The sequence below is a fragment of the Narcine bancroftii genome, chromosome 2 (assembly GCF_036971445.1).
Source record: "Narcine bancroftii isolate sNarBan1 chromosome 2, sNarBan1.hap1, whole genome shotgun sequence".
NCBI lineage: Eukaryota > Metazoa > Chordata > Chondrichthyes > Torpediniformes > Narcinidae > Narcine > Narcine bancroftii.
This window is the reverse complement of record NC_091470.1, coordinates 11,623,470-11,636,337: the sequence shown is the minus strand read 5'-3', so window position 1 is coordinate 11,636,337 and position 12,868 is coordinate 11,623,470. Positions and strand designations below refer to the sequence as shown.

Here is a 12,868-nt window from a genome sequence, read left to right as displayed (position 1 = left end):
TGGACATGTGTGGTTTTATAGTGTGGGCCTGTGTTTGTTGTGGAACAGTGAACATGACGTGTCTGCATGAGCATAGGGTTGAACAGATTACAGCGTGTGCGTGCGAGCGTGTGTGCACGGGGGGAGGCATGCCTGTGCATATGTATGCGTGGGCTTGTGTGCGTGTATCTAGGAGAGTGTGTGCATGTGTCTTCAAGTGTGTGTGAGTTTGTGTGTCTACATGCATCTGTGCGTGTCTACATGTGTGTGCCTGCGTGTGTGTATGTGTGCTGGTGCAGGCTACAGTGCATGGTCTGGGGTTGAGAATGCTGTGGCGATAACAAAGCCAGACGGAATGATCCTGTGAGGGACTAAATCCTAAGCAACAAATTGTTCTACCTCAGATTATTATTTCAGTGATTAATTTTCCAAAATTAAAAGGCCAAGTTGCTGCTTAATGCCTGTGGGTTTTCCCATCCTGTTATAACATAAGAAACTATGTTCACAGAAAAATAAATGTCAAAACATATTAAATCAAAGAAAACCTGTGACCCAGGCTACAGGAATCTGCTATCCGGAGCCTCCAATTTTCCATTACAGGTTGGAATGACACCACAAAAATGTTAATTGCACTGCATCTGCCACACAGACAGCTTGGTGAGTGCTGGACCACAGTTCAGTGTGTCTATGGGACAGAGACAGGCAACCGTGTGGGGAAATGCGGTACACGGGATGGAGACAAGCAGCTGCGTGGGACAAGGTGAGAATGGAAAGGAGGCAGGCAACGTGCGGGATAATGTGGAGACTGGACGGAGATTGGTGGCCGTGTGGGATAATGCGGAGACGGGATGGAGACAGGTGGCCGTGTGGAACAATGCGGAGACGGGACGTAGACAGGCAACATGTGGAACAATGCAGAGATGGGACGGAGACAGGTGGCCGGGTGGAACAATGCGGAGAAAGGACAAAGACAGGTGGCCGTGTGGAACAATGCAAAGAAGGGACGGAGACAGGTGGCCATGTGGAACTATGCGGAGACGGACGGAGACAGGCGGCCATGTGGAACAATGTGGAAATGGGACGGAGCCAGGCAATGTGTGAAACAATGCGGAGACGGGACGGAGACAGGCAACGGGTGGAACAATGTGGCGATGGGATGGAGACAGGCAACGTGTGGAACAATGCGGAGACGGGACGGAGTCAGGTGGCCACAAATGACTGTGGAGACAGTCTTTGGGGAGATTTAAGCCAGACTTCAATAGGTTATTGACTGGTAAGGGAGGTGCGTCAAAGGACATGGGATGAAGGCAGGAAAGTGGGGTTGAAAGAAAGAATGCAGATGGTGGAGCTCTCGATGAACCAAATGGCCCAATTCTGCTCCGCTCATATTTAAGTTAGATAGATTTTTGCATGGTGGATTTAAGGGTTATGGGGAAAAGGTGCATTGCTGGAGCTGAGTCCACATCTAGATCAACCGGTATATTGAACGGCGGAACAGAATCGACAGGCCAGATGGCCAACTCATACTTTTATTCCTTATGTCATTACGTTATTATCCCTGACCTGTGCCTCAATATTCCCTCATAAACCTGGGGTTCCTTAACCTTACCAGGCTTGTCCTTCACCCAGATAGGAACATGCAGTGCCTGAACTCTTGCTACCTCACCATTACCAACACCCTACTTTCCAGCCATCCTCTGACTTGCAGACATCCTCTCCCACTCAACCCTACAAGCCTCTGCCTTCGTCCCAAAATCAGCCTTGTCCCAATTCACAGGCGGCCGTGCGGAACAATGTGGAGACGGGACGGAGTCAGGCGACTGTGTGGGATAATGTGGAGACTTGACGGAGTCAGGCAGCCATGTAGAACAATGTGGAGACGGGATTATCCCAGTTTTGTCCAGAACTAGTTTAAAACTGATGGAGATCTTCTCACTGGACCCAAAGTGCTCCCCGCTATCACTTCCGCCACTTGCCCTGTGAGGGGGTTTCATGTTGCTTCTCTCTTGGAGAATCTTCAGTACTGAAGAAGCTCTCTTGGGCACACTGAACAAATGCCTCCCTGTTCATTCCACTTAGACCATGGGAGCTCCCATCAATATTCGGGAAGTTTGTCTCCCAGTAATACTGCCCCTATTACTTTTATAGCCATCTGTCATCCCCTGCATACCTGCTCCTATAGTTCCTGTTGACTATTTGGTGGCCGATACTACAGCCCCATCAAAGTGATAATTCTCTTGCTGTTTCCGAGTTATCCCCATACAGTGTCACTGGATGATCTCCCAAGGAGATCCCTCACTAAACCCTGTTACATCTTCCCCCATCATTCCTCTCACCTGACCCTCTTTCGCTCCTGTTGCATCTGTATCCTGAAACACTGAGCTGCCAGTCCTGCCCCTCTCTCAGCTCTGTTATACTATCCCTGTGTCCCGAGCCAATCCACACTCTCAGCCCACCTGCCTGAAGTTTTAGACGGCTTACACTGAAATAAATGCAGATTAAACCACTCTCTTTGCGTACTCCTGCTTATCCCGTCCAGTACACTTGCTCACTTTGAGTACAGTATTAGCCCCAACTTCCCACCTGACTCATCTCTGTTCTCAAGCTTGAATTCTTGTTGCCACTGCTCTGCCCAACTTTTCAGCTGATTGACATCTTGCCCACTCTTCCATGGTCTAACGTGTATGTGACTCCCAGCCCTCCAATGTGCTGGTTCTCAGACGGCTTGGCACACATTCGAAGTGTTAGCACTGTTCCTGATGTCCAGCTCGTCGCAGTAAATGTTGCCCTTGCAGACAATGACCCCCTTGATTCACACAGTAATGACCTAATTAATTTCCTTGCCAAGAGTGAAACTGCAGATTCTGCAATCTTGAGCAAACAAAGAATTCCTGGAGGAACTTAAGCAGGTCAGACTGCATCAGTGGGTAGTAATGGCCAGTCAATGTTTATGTCAGGTCCACTACTGACACTAAGATAAGGTTAAAAAGATTAAATATATATGTAAAGGTGGAAAGAATCTGGGCAAAGACAGTCAGGAGGAATCCACAGCTGAAAAACACAAAAGAGGATATTTCAGATGGCCTGGAATGGAAGGCCTCATCCTGGCAACAGATGTGGCAGAGGTGGAGGAAGTGGGAGAATGGGTGGTGTCCGTTCATGGGATACGATGGGAAGAAGTGCAACCCAGGGAGCTGCGAGGGACAGGAGGCTTGTAATAGATGTCCGTGGGAGATCATGGCCTGCGCAGATAAAGCCTGCTCTCTTTCTCTGCCTGTTAGTGTAGGAGGGGTCAGACTGGGGCCTACTCAGCCCTGAGGAGCTGGCTCTCCCTGCTCTGACAGTGCAGCATTGTTCCTGTATTTCACTAAGAAGAGACACCAAGGCTGCCCCTGTTCACTCCTGCTTCGTGCTGCCTGGCCGGGGAGCCAAAGAAATGTGTGTGCAGAAGATACCACTTCCCATTTTTAACAACTGTTATGAATTTCTGAGAAGCATTCACCCTGAGCTCGCTCCTCCACACGACACCAGAAGTGAGTTGTGGGTTGTTGGAAAGGAGGCCTCTGCTTACAGCTGCCCACAAGGCTAATTAACACCAGCTTTGCTGTTACCAAGAAACATGCTCTTCTCCACAATCATTTCACCACGTTTATAGTTCCCTGGACAAAAGGATTGGATACGATTCATGGAGCATCACATGCGAGTGAGCTGTCTTCTCCAAGCCCCTTCCCCAAAGGCACAGAGTTCCGCTCTCATACCAGTCCCATTGCCCAGAATGGGTCATTGCTCAGTTTCTGAAACTTTCATTCATGACTTTGGTACGCGGAAGATTTAATGGCACGTTCGTGGTCAGTCTCACTTGTTCCACGATCTGCAGACACTGTGGTTGAAGTAAAAACACAATCTTGGAGAATCTCAGCAGATTTTGGAATGGTGCAAAAAAGCAGGGTTGTTGTTATGGGAGACTTCAACTTCCCTAATATTGACTGGCACCTCCTTACTGCAAGGAATAAGTGGGGCAGAATTTGTCAGGTGTGTCCAAGAAGGATTCTTGACACTGTATGTGGACCAGCTGACTAGAGGAGAGGCTGTATTGGTGCAGTGAACTGGAATTCACTGTCTGTATGTAGAGTAGATGGCTGACCCGTCCTCTTGGCTCCGTCCCCCCGTCGGTGCCGATAACCCTGTTTTCCCGCCTTGCCCCAGATTCACCTGAAGACTTCTGTAAATGCCGGCCATTAGTTGTAAGTTAATAAAAGCGTGTTTCCGAGTCTCCGAGTCCCATCGATCATGTTACAAACTGTATTTAGTATTGGGTAATGAACCTGGCCGGGTGGCGGACCTCTCGGTGGGGAGAATTTCGATGACAGTGACCACACTCCCTGAACTTTAGCACAGCTATAGACCAGGGTAGGAATGGACAAAATGTTATTTAACTGAGGAAGGGATAATTACAAACGGATTAGGCAGAAACTAGAGAGAGTTCATTGGGAACAGATGTTCTCAGGGAAATGCACAGCAGAAATGTGGAGGGTATTTGGGGACCACATGCACAGCGTTCTGGATCGTTTTGTTCCACTGAGACAGGGAAAAGATGGTAAAGAAGCCATGGTTGACAAGGGAAAAACAAAAAGAATTTAGGAGAGCTAGAAGGGGACATGAAAGGAAACCCCAAGGTTTTCTACATGAACGTGACAAACAAAAAAATTACGAGAGTGTGGGTAGGAACAATTAGGTACAAAGGGGGAAAGAAACATGCCTGTAGGCAGAGGAGGTCCAAAATGAAGACTGCTTCTAGAAACATGCCTGCAGGCAGAGGAGGTCCAAAATGAAGACTGCTTCTGTGTTCATCAGGGAGAGGGACCTTGATGAATGTGAGGTTAATGTAGAACAAACTAATGAGCTAGAGGTAAAGGTAAAGAAGATACCTCAAGGTTACCATGCAAGTTGATAGAGTGGTTAAGAAGGGTATGGTGTGCTGGCCTTCATTAGGCAGGAGATTGAGTTCAACAGTCATAAGGTTATGTTGCAGCTCTATAAAACTCTGGTTAGGCTACACTTGGTGTATTGCGTTCAATTCAGGTCACCTCATGACAGGAAGGACGTGGATTCTTTGGAGAGGTTGCGGAGGAGATTTACCAGGATGCTGCTTGGTTTGGGGAACATGACTTATGAAGCAAGGTTGAGAGAGCTCAGATTATGAATGGCACAGATAGGGTAGAGAGCCAGCTGTTTCCTCAGGGTGACAATGGCAAATACCAGAGGACATCTGTTTAAGGTGAATGGAGGAAAGTTTGGGGGAGATGTTAGAGGTAATTTTTTATTTACACAGAGAGTGGTGGGTGCGTGGAATGCATTACCAGGGATGTGGTGGAGACTAGTACAATGGGGTCATTCAATAGACTCTTAGACACACGAGATTGTTGTGGAGAAGGTTTTGTACAAGTTGGCACATCATTGTGGGCTGAAGGGCCTGAACTGTGCTGGAATGTTCTACGTTCCAACTGAAATGAACTCCTTTGCAAAGGAAGAAAAAAATACAACATTCTTGCGAAGCATTTCTACTCCACGTGGCTCCTGTAGAGCAGAAGAATACTTATTGTTGATTCAGCTCAGCATTAAAACTGCAGGGATGTGAGCTAGCAGGAGGTCCATTTCAGTGATTTTAGACCTTCTTGAAAATCCATCAGTTGTTCAACTTCCAATTGCTTTTCACCTTTCCCATTTCCGGCTTTGTTCAAAACCACCAACGGTTTCAAAGAAAAATCCTGTATCTATTTAGAATCTGGTAAAGAATTAGCAAAGGTCAATGCAGCCTGTGGATTTTCAAACAATTGAGATTGATACTGCCCATAAAATATTTTTTAAATTGCTGGTTATCTAAAAGTAGACTTGCACCCTTTCTTCTATAAAACTGCTTTAGCAACATTAAACTCCTTCCATCTCATAACAAATTACTATTCTGAATTACCATTGGACCGTTCATACCAGCCTGAAGGACTACTGCATGTAAAATCGCCTCACCATCTTGATACCAAAACAGCTGGAGGTGGTTGACTCGGTAACTGTTTCTTCCTTAACGCACGATGAGCCCTTTCTAGCTCCAAACCCTCTGGAAAATACTCTAGACCAAACATTTCAACGATCCAGTCTTTAAAAGATTTCATAGGATTTCCTCCCTCAAAACCCTCTGGCAACCCCATTATTTTTATATTATTTCGCTGACTTAGATTTTCTAATGAATCCATCTTCTGTAAAAAAATTCTTCTCCATTTGCCATCCAGCCACCGCTCCTTCAACTTGATTCACTGTCTTCTACACTTTTAATTTTATTTTCAACCACATCCACTGCTGTCAGACACTTGTCAACATCCACCTTCATTGAAGCAATCTCACCAGACATATCCGTAATTTTAAGTCTAATATCAGTAAGATGTTGATCAACATTTTGAAAACTGGTAGACATATAGTCCATCAAACTCTCATTCTGCTTAGTTATTGTTTCTACCATCACATCATAAGCGGGCGTAGAGCTTATTGTACTGGGAGATTTATAGGGTGAAGGTAATTTTAAAGCTGTAGGGGTACCTTCTACTTTGGCTGTAGCTAATAAAAGTTGACTGTCTTTCTCCTCCAGATAATGTTCCAGCTCCTCTTCCATTTCTTCCTGTATTAAATTAACTTTTTTAGGTTGGCTGTAGGTCTGCTTCCCACTCAACGACGAGCTGAATTCCTCAGCCTGATGATGAGCAGTAGCCCCTGCAGCCCACACTTGTTCCAGGGTCTTGTGCATGCGCACCGCTGCGCAAGTCCCGGCAGCGAATGCGTAGCGCTAGTAGGCCGCCCTGGCATGTCCCCTGCATGCTGTGCTAAAAATGCTGCCGCAAGCAATGCGTCACGCCCTCCGACCGCCATGCGCTCGGCTATGCTACCTGACGCGCTCAGCGCAGCGGACTCCCGCAGGTCGCACACCTCCCAAAGCAACGTCAAGGACGCCGCAGTTGTGCCATATTGTCGATCCACGCGTGGAGGATGCCGCCGCTACAGCCAGTCTTGCTGATAGAGATTGTTGAGTCTTCGGCTCCATCTGCAATTGATGTCAAGGCTCCAAATTTTCAGTAAGGCCATGTTTTTCAGATTCTTCCAACTCTTTAAAATGCAGTTTTTTTGATTGTTGTACTTCACCTCTTTTAACCAGTTTTCTTCTCATATCATAAACAGTATTGTCATAAAGTTTTCAAACATATATTAAGTCATTAAATTTGGGCTTTAAACTTTCCAGCTGAGGAGAGATGAGCTCCCACATCTTCACCCTATGCCATCTTGCCACGCCCCCCGACATTCACACACCTACAACTGCTAGGGCGTCTACACACCCCAGCACTCACTGCTCAAACTGTTTGGAGCTGTGTTTGAGAAAAGAGCAAGAAACTATTTCCAGTGGCTCAAAGACCAGCGCTTTCAGACAACTGGCAGAAGGACCTGAGGGGATAATTAAAAACACAATGCTGGAGAAACTCAGCAGGTCAACAGTGTCCTTTTATGTAGCAAAGATAAAGATACAGAACTGATATTTCGTGTTTGAACCCTTCCTTAAGGTATGAGCAAAATACCTCGAAGAAGGGATCAAGCCTGAAACGTTGGTTCTGTATCTTTACCTTTGCTATATAAAGGACACTGTTTGACCTGCTGAGTTTCTCCAGCGTTGTTTTTACTTCAACCACAGTGTCTGCAGACTTTCGTGTTTTACTGCATTATTGTCTGAGTGCAGGTCAATGGGACTAGACAAGAAAATGTGGTTCAGCACAGACTAGAGGGACTGAGGTGGCCTGTTTCTGTGCTGTAATTGTTCTATAGTTCCAGAGGAGAGAATGTCTGTTCACACAGTGAGCTGTTATGATCTGCTCTGCCTGAAAGGGCAGGGAATAAAATTCTATAAGTCAGAGGGAAATTAAATAAATCCTTCAAAATGTTTACAGAATAATGAAAAAAACCCCAAGTGAACTGGGATTGATTGGAAATCAGATGCAGTGGATCAGATGGCTTCCTGCCTTGGCAGTGTCCCCCAGTCCAGTTGAGAGGGCTGCAGGTCACTATTCAACATTAGAGTGACATGGTGCTCATTCCTTCCCACTGGCCTGCAGCCAGATTGCAGAGACTTGTATGGTGTTACACAGCTCTTCAACCCAACTAGTCTGGACTTCAACTAGTCGGTTGCTTGGACTTCAGTTACTGAGTTACAGGTAAAGATTAAACAGGTTAGGATATTTTTTAAAATTTAAATTTTAATAGGCCATTTCGGATAGCTATAGACTAGGTGCAGGTCAGTAGGACGAGGCAGAAAAATGGTTTGACAAAGACTATAAGGGCCGAATAGACCTCTTTCTGTGGTGTAATATTCTATGGTTCTAGTACCTGCCAACCAATTCTGCAGCATTCTGAACTAATCCTACTTGCCTGCATTTGGTTCCTATCCATCCAAGCCCCTTCTAACCGTAAATCTGTCCATTGTCTGTTGAATGCAGGCAGAGATCTAGAGGTGTGGGGTGAGAGAGATTTCAGGGTATAGGGACAGAAAGATCTCAAGACAAGGGGAAGGAGATCTTGGGATATGGGGACAGAGAGATCTGGGGGGTATGAGGATAGAGAAATATGGGGGTATGGGGATAGAGAGATCTGGGAGTACGTGGACAGAGAGATCTGGGTATGGGGACAGAGGGATCTGGGGACAGATAGATCTTGGGATATGGGGACTGAGAAATCTGGGAGTATGTTGTCAGAGAGATCTGTGGGTATGGGGACAGAGGGTTCTGGGGACAGGTAGATCTTGGGATATGGGGACAGAGATCTGGAGGGAAGGGGACAGAGAGATGTGTGGGTATGGGGACAGGTAGATCTCGGGCTATGGGGACAGGTAGATCTCAGGATACAAGGACAGGGAGATCTGGGGGTATGGGGATGTAGATCTCAGGATATGGGGACAGAGAGATCTGGGAGTAAGGGGACAGAGAGATCTTTGGGTATGGGGACAGAGATATCGGGGTATGGGGACAGGTAGATCTCGGGGTATGGGGACAGGTAGATGTTGAGGTATGGGGACAGAGAGATCTGTGGGGATGGGGTCAGATCTGGCAGTATGAGGACAGAGATATTTAGGGGCATGGGGATAGGTAGATCTCAAGGTATGGGGACAGAGAGATCTGTGGGGATGGGGACAGATCTGGGAGCATGAGGACACCAAATGGGCCAAGGGAATTAGAGGAACAAATTTGTAGGGAGATAACGTATATGTGTGAAAATCATAGGGTAGTGATCATGGGAGATTTTAACTTCCCACACATTGATTGGGATACCCATACGGTTAGAGGGCTGGATGGGCTGGAGTTCGTTAAATGTGTTCAGGATTGTTTTCTAAATCAGTTAGTAGAAGAACCGACTCGGGACGGTGTAATACTGGATCTCCTGTTAGGGAACGAGCTAGGTCAGGTAGCGGACATTAATGTTGGAGAACCAATTGGGTCTAGTGACCATAATTCTGTTAGTTTTAGGGTAGTTTTAAGGAAGAGCAAGGAGAGGCCAAAAGTTGAGGTTCTGGATTGGAAAAGAGCAAATTTCGTAGGAATAAGAAGGGATTTGGGGAGTATTGAGTGGGACAGGATATTTTCAGGTAAGGATGTTAATGAAAAATGGAGGATATTCAAAAAAGAAATTTTGAGGGTACAGAGTAGTTATGTCCCAGTGTGGATCAAAGGAAAGGCTGGAAGTCATAGGGAGGCTTGGTTTTCGAGGAATATTGGAAATTTGGTTAGGAGAAAAGGGGAGGTGTACAAGAGGTATAAAGAGCAGGGAGCTGAGAAGTTGAAGGAGGTCTACAAGGAGTGTAGAAGGAATCTTAAGAAAGAAATTAGAAAGGCCAAAAAAAGGCACGAAGAGGCTTTGGCTGACAGAGTAAAAATAAATCCAAAGGGTTTCTATAAGTACATTAAAAGTAAAAGATTAGTGAGAGATAAAATTGGACCCCTTGTAGATAGCGAGGGTAGGCTGAGTGATAAGTCTGAGGAAATGGGGGAAATTTTGAATGATTTCTTTGCATCGGTATTCACTAGGGAAAAAAATGTTGAACCAGTTGAAGTAAAGAAAAATAGTGGGGAGGTCATGAAGCATATAAGGATAACCGAGGAGGTAGTGATGGCTGTGTTAAAAAAGTTAAAGGTGGATAAATCTCCCGGACCGGACAAAATATTCCCTAGGACACTCAGGGAGGCCAGTGGACAGTTAGTGGGGCCATTAACAGAGATATTTAGGATGTCACTGGCCACGGGGGTAGTGCCAAAGGATTGGAGGGTGGCGCATGTGGTTTCACTGTTTAAGAAAGGGTCTAAATGTAAACCTGGGAATTATAAGCCCGTGAGTCTGACGTCTGTGGTGGGCAAGTTGATGGAAAGTGTTCTGAGGGATGGTATTTACAAATATTTGGAGGTACAGGGATTGATAGGGAGTAATCAGCATGGTTTTGTCAGGGGTAGATCATGCTTGACAAACCTGATTGAGTTCTTCAAGGGGGTTACAAAAAAGGTTGATGAAGGAAAAGCTGTGGATGTTGTCTATTTGGACTTTAGTAAAGCTTTTGACAAAGTTTCCCACAGGAGGTTAGGAAAAAAGGTGGAGGCATTAGGTATAAATGAGGAGGTAGTGAAATGGATTCAGCAATGGTTGGATGGGAGGTGTCAGAGAGTAGTGGTAGAAAATTGTTTGTCCAATTGGAGGGCGGTGACCCAGGGTTCGGTCCTGGGTCCACTATTATTTGTTATATATATTAACGATCTGGATGTAGGGGTGGAGAATTGGATACGCAAGTTTGCGGATGACACAAAGATTGGTGGTGTTGTTGTCAGTGAGGTAGATTACCGTAGATTAAGGAAGGCTGGAGGTGTGGGCTGAGAAATGGCTGATGGAATTTAATACAGATAAATGTGAGGTGCTGCATTTTGGAAAGGCAAATTTAAATAGGTCATATACATTGAATGGTAGACAATTGAGGAGTGCAGAGCAACAAAGGGATTTAGGAGTTGTGGTAAATAGTACCCTCAAGGCTGATACTCAGGTAGATGGTGTGGAGAAGAAGGCATTTGGAATGTTGGCCTTCATAAATCGGAGTATTGAATTCAAGAGTAGGGAGGTTATGATGAAATTGTACAAGACATTGGTGAGGCCAAATTTGGAGTACTGTGTACAGTTTTGGACACCAAATTATAGGAAAGATATAAACAAAATAGAGAGAGTGCAGAGAAGGTTCACGAGAATGTTGACAGGATTTCAGGGTCTGAGTTACAAGGAAAGGATGTGCAGACTGGGGCTTTTTTCTCTGGAGTGTAGAAGATTGAGAGGGGACTTGATAGAGGTGTTTAAGATTTTAAAAGGGACAGACAGAGTAAACGTGGATAGGCTTTTTCAATTAAGAGTGGGGGAGATTCAAACTAGAGGGCATGGTTTAAGATTGAAGGGGGAAAATTATAAGGGGAACATGAGGGGAAATTTCTTTACGCAAAGGGTGGTGGGGATGTGGAATGAGCTTCCGACAGACGTGGTCGAGGCGGGATCATTGGTTGCATTTAAGGAAAGACTGGGTAGTTACATGGAGAGGAGAGGACTGGAGGGGTATGGACCGGGTGCTGGTCAGTGGGACTAGGAGGGTGGGGATTTGTTACGGCATGGACTAGTAGGGCCGAACTGGCCTGTTCTGTGCTGTAAGGGGTTATATGGTTATATGGTTTGTATATAGTTAGGTAGAAGGCAAGGTGGTGGGATGGTGTGGGAGGGAAGGGGTTTGCAGCTCAGAGTGAATCTCTTCACATCCATGAAGATTGAACAAAGCAGAAGGAAACCCAAGCCAGCCAGCTGAACCAACAGTGCTCAGGCTGAGAGCAAGCTGCATGGCATTCCCTCTGCACGACTCAGGCCACAAATGCTGCCATCATGGCCAGTCACAATGGTAACGGTTGTCCACACTAGAGACTAGTGCAGCAACAAACAATCTGGTGCAGGGACTCAGTGGTCGAACAGCATCCATGGCACTATTTTCTTTTTGCACTAATTATTTTTTTAAATCTTGTATTTAGGAATTATAATTTATTGCGATTTTACTCCTGTCATGTACAAATAATTCTGCTGCAAAACAACACACTTCGTCACACATGTTCATGATAGTAAACCTGATTTTAAGAAAGAGAACGGTCAACAGTTGGGTCCTATTGAAATAGCAGGACTCAGTATGACTGGGTAGGGCAGGGATAAGATGGGATGGGCAGGGCAGGGATGGCCTGGACAGGCTAGGGCCAGGGTGGGATGGGATGGAATAGGCAAGGCAGGGCAGGATGGGATGGGGTAGAATGGGTGAGAAGGGATAGGCAGGGTATGGAAGCTCAAGCAAATGCTGAGGGTACAGCAGAAACTCAGGAGTGAGTTACAGGTTGAAATGTAATTGCAGTAGTTGAGAGTTAACATATTGAATAAAGAACCAGAAATGTGTACTAGGTTAGAATCTACTGGGAGGTTTATGGGATTCATATGTAGAACAAAGGCTGTCCTGAAATGAGCTCCAGACTGGAGCATAATTGTGAGGTTAATGTTGAAGCCAGACAGAGCTGTGAAGGGGAGAGCAAACAGCTCAATCTCCACAATATTCAGCGCGGTATACCTTCCCACTGCCTTCAAACTTACTCATCCCTCCATGTCCTAAACCATCTCACTTGCAGACAGTTTAATCGCCCAGAATAAATCTCTCAAGTCAGGAAATGAAGAAATTCTGTTTACCTGCATAGACTATAGACAGTTTAGGGTTAAATCTTTTGATCCTGACAACCGACTAATTTTACAAGTAGGGATTTCC

General features: G+C 45.7%; 1 protein-coding gene across 7 annotated transcripts in view; it reads right to left on the bottom strand.

The window, feature by feature from the left end:
* The window catches only part of ttll5 (tubulin tyrosine ligase-like family, member 5), a 1,011,501-nt gene that overhangs the window by 52,027 nt on the left and 946,606 nt on the right, over positions 1-12,868 (bottom strand). The window lies entirely within an intron of this gene.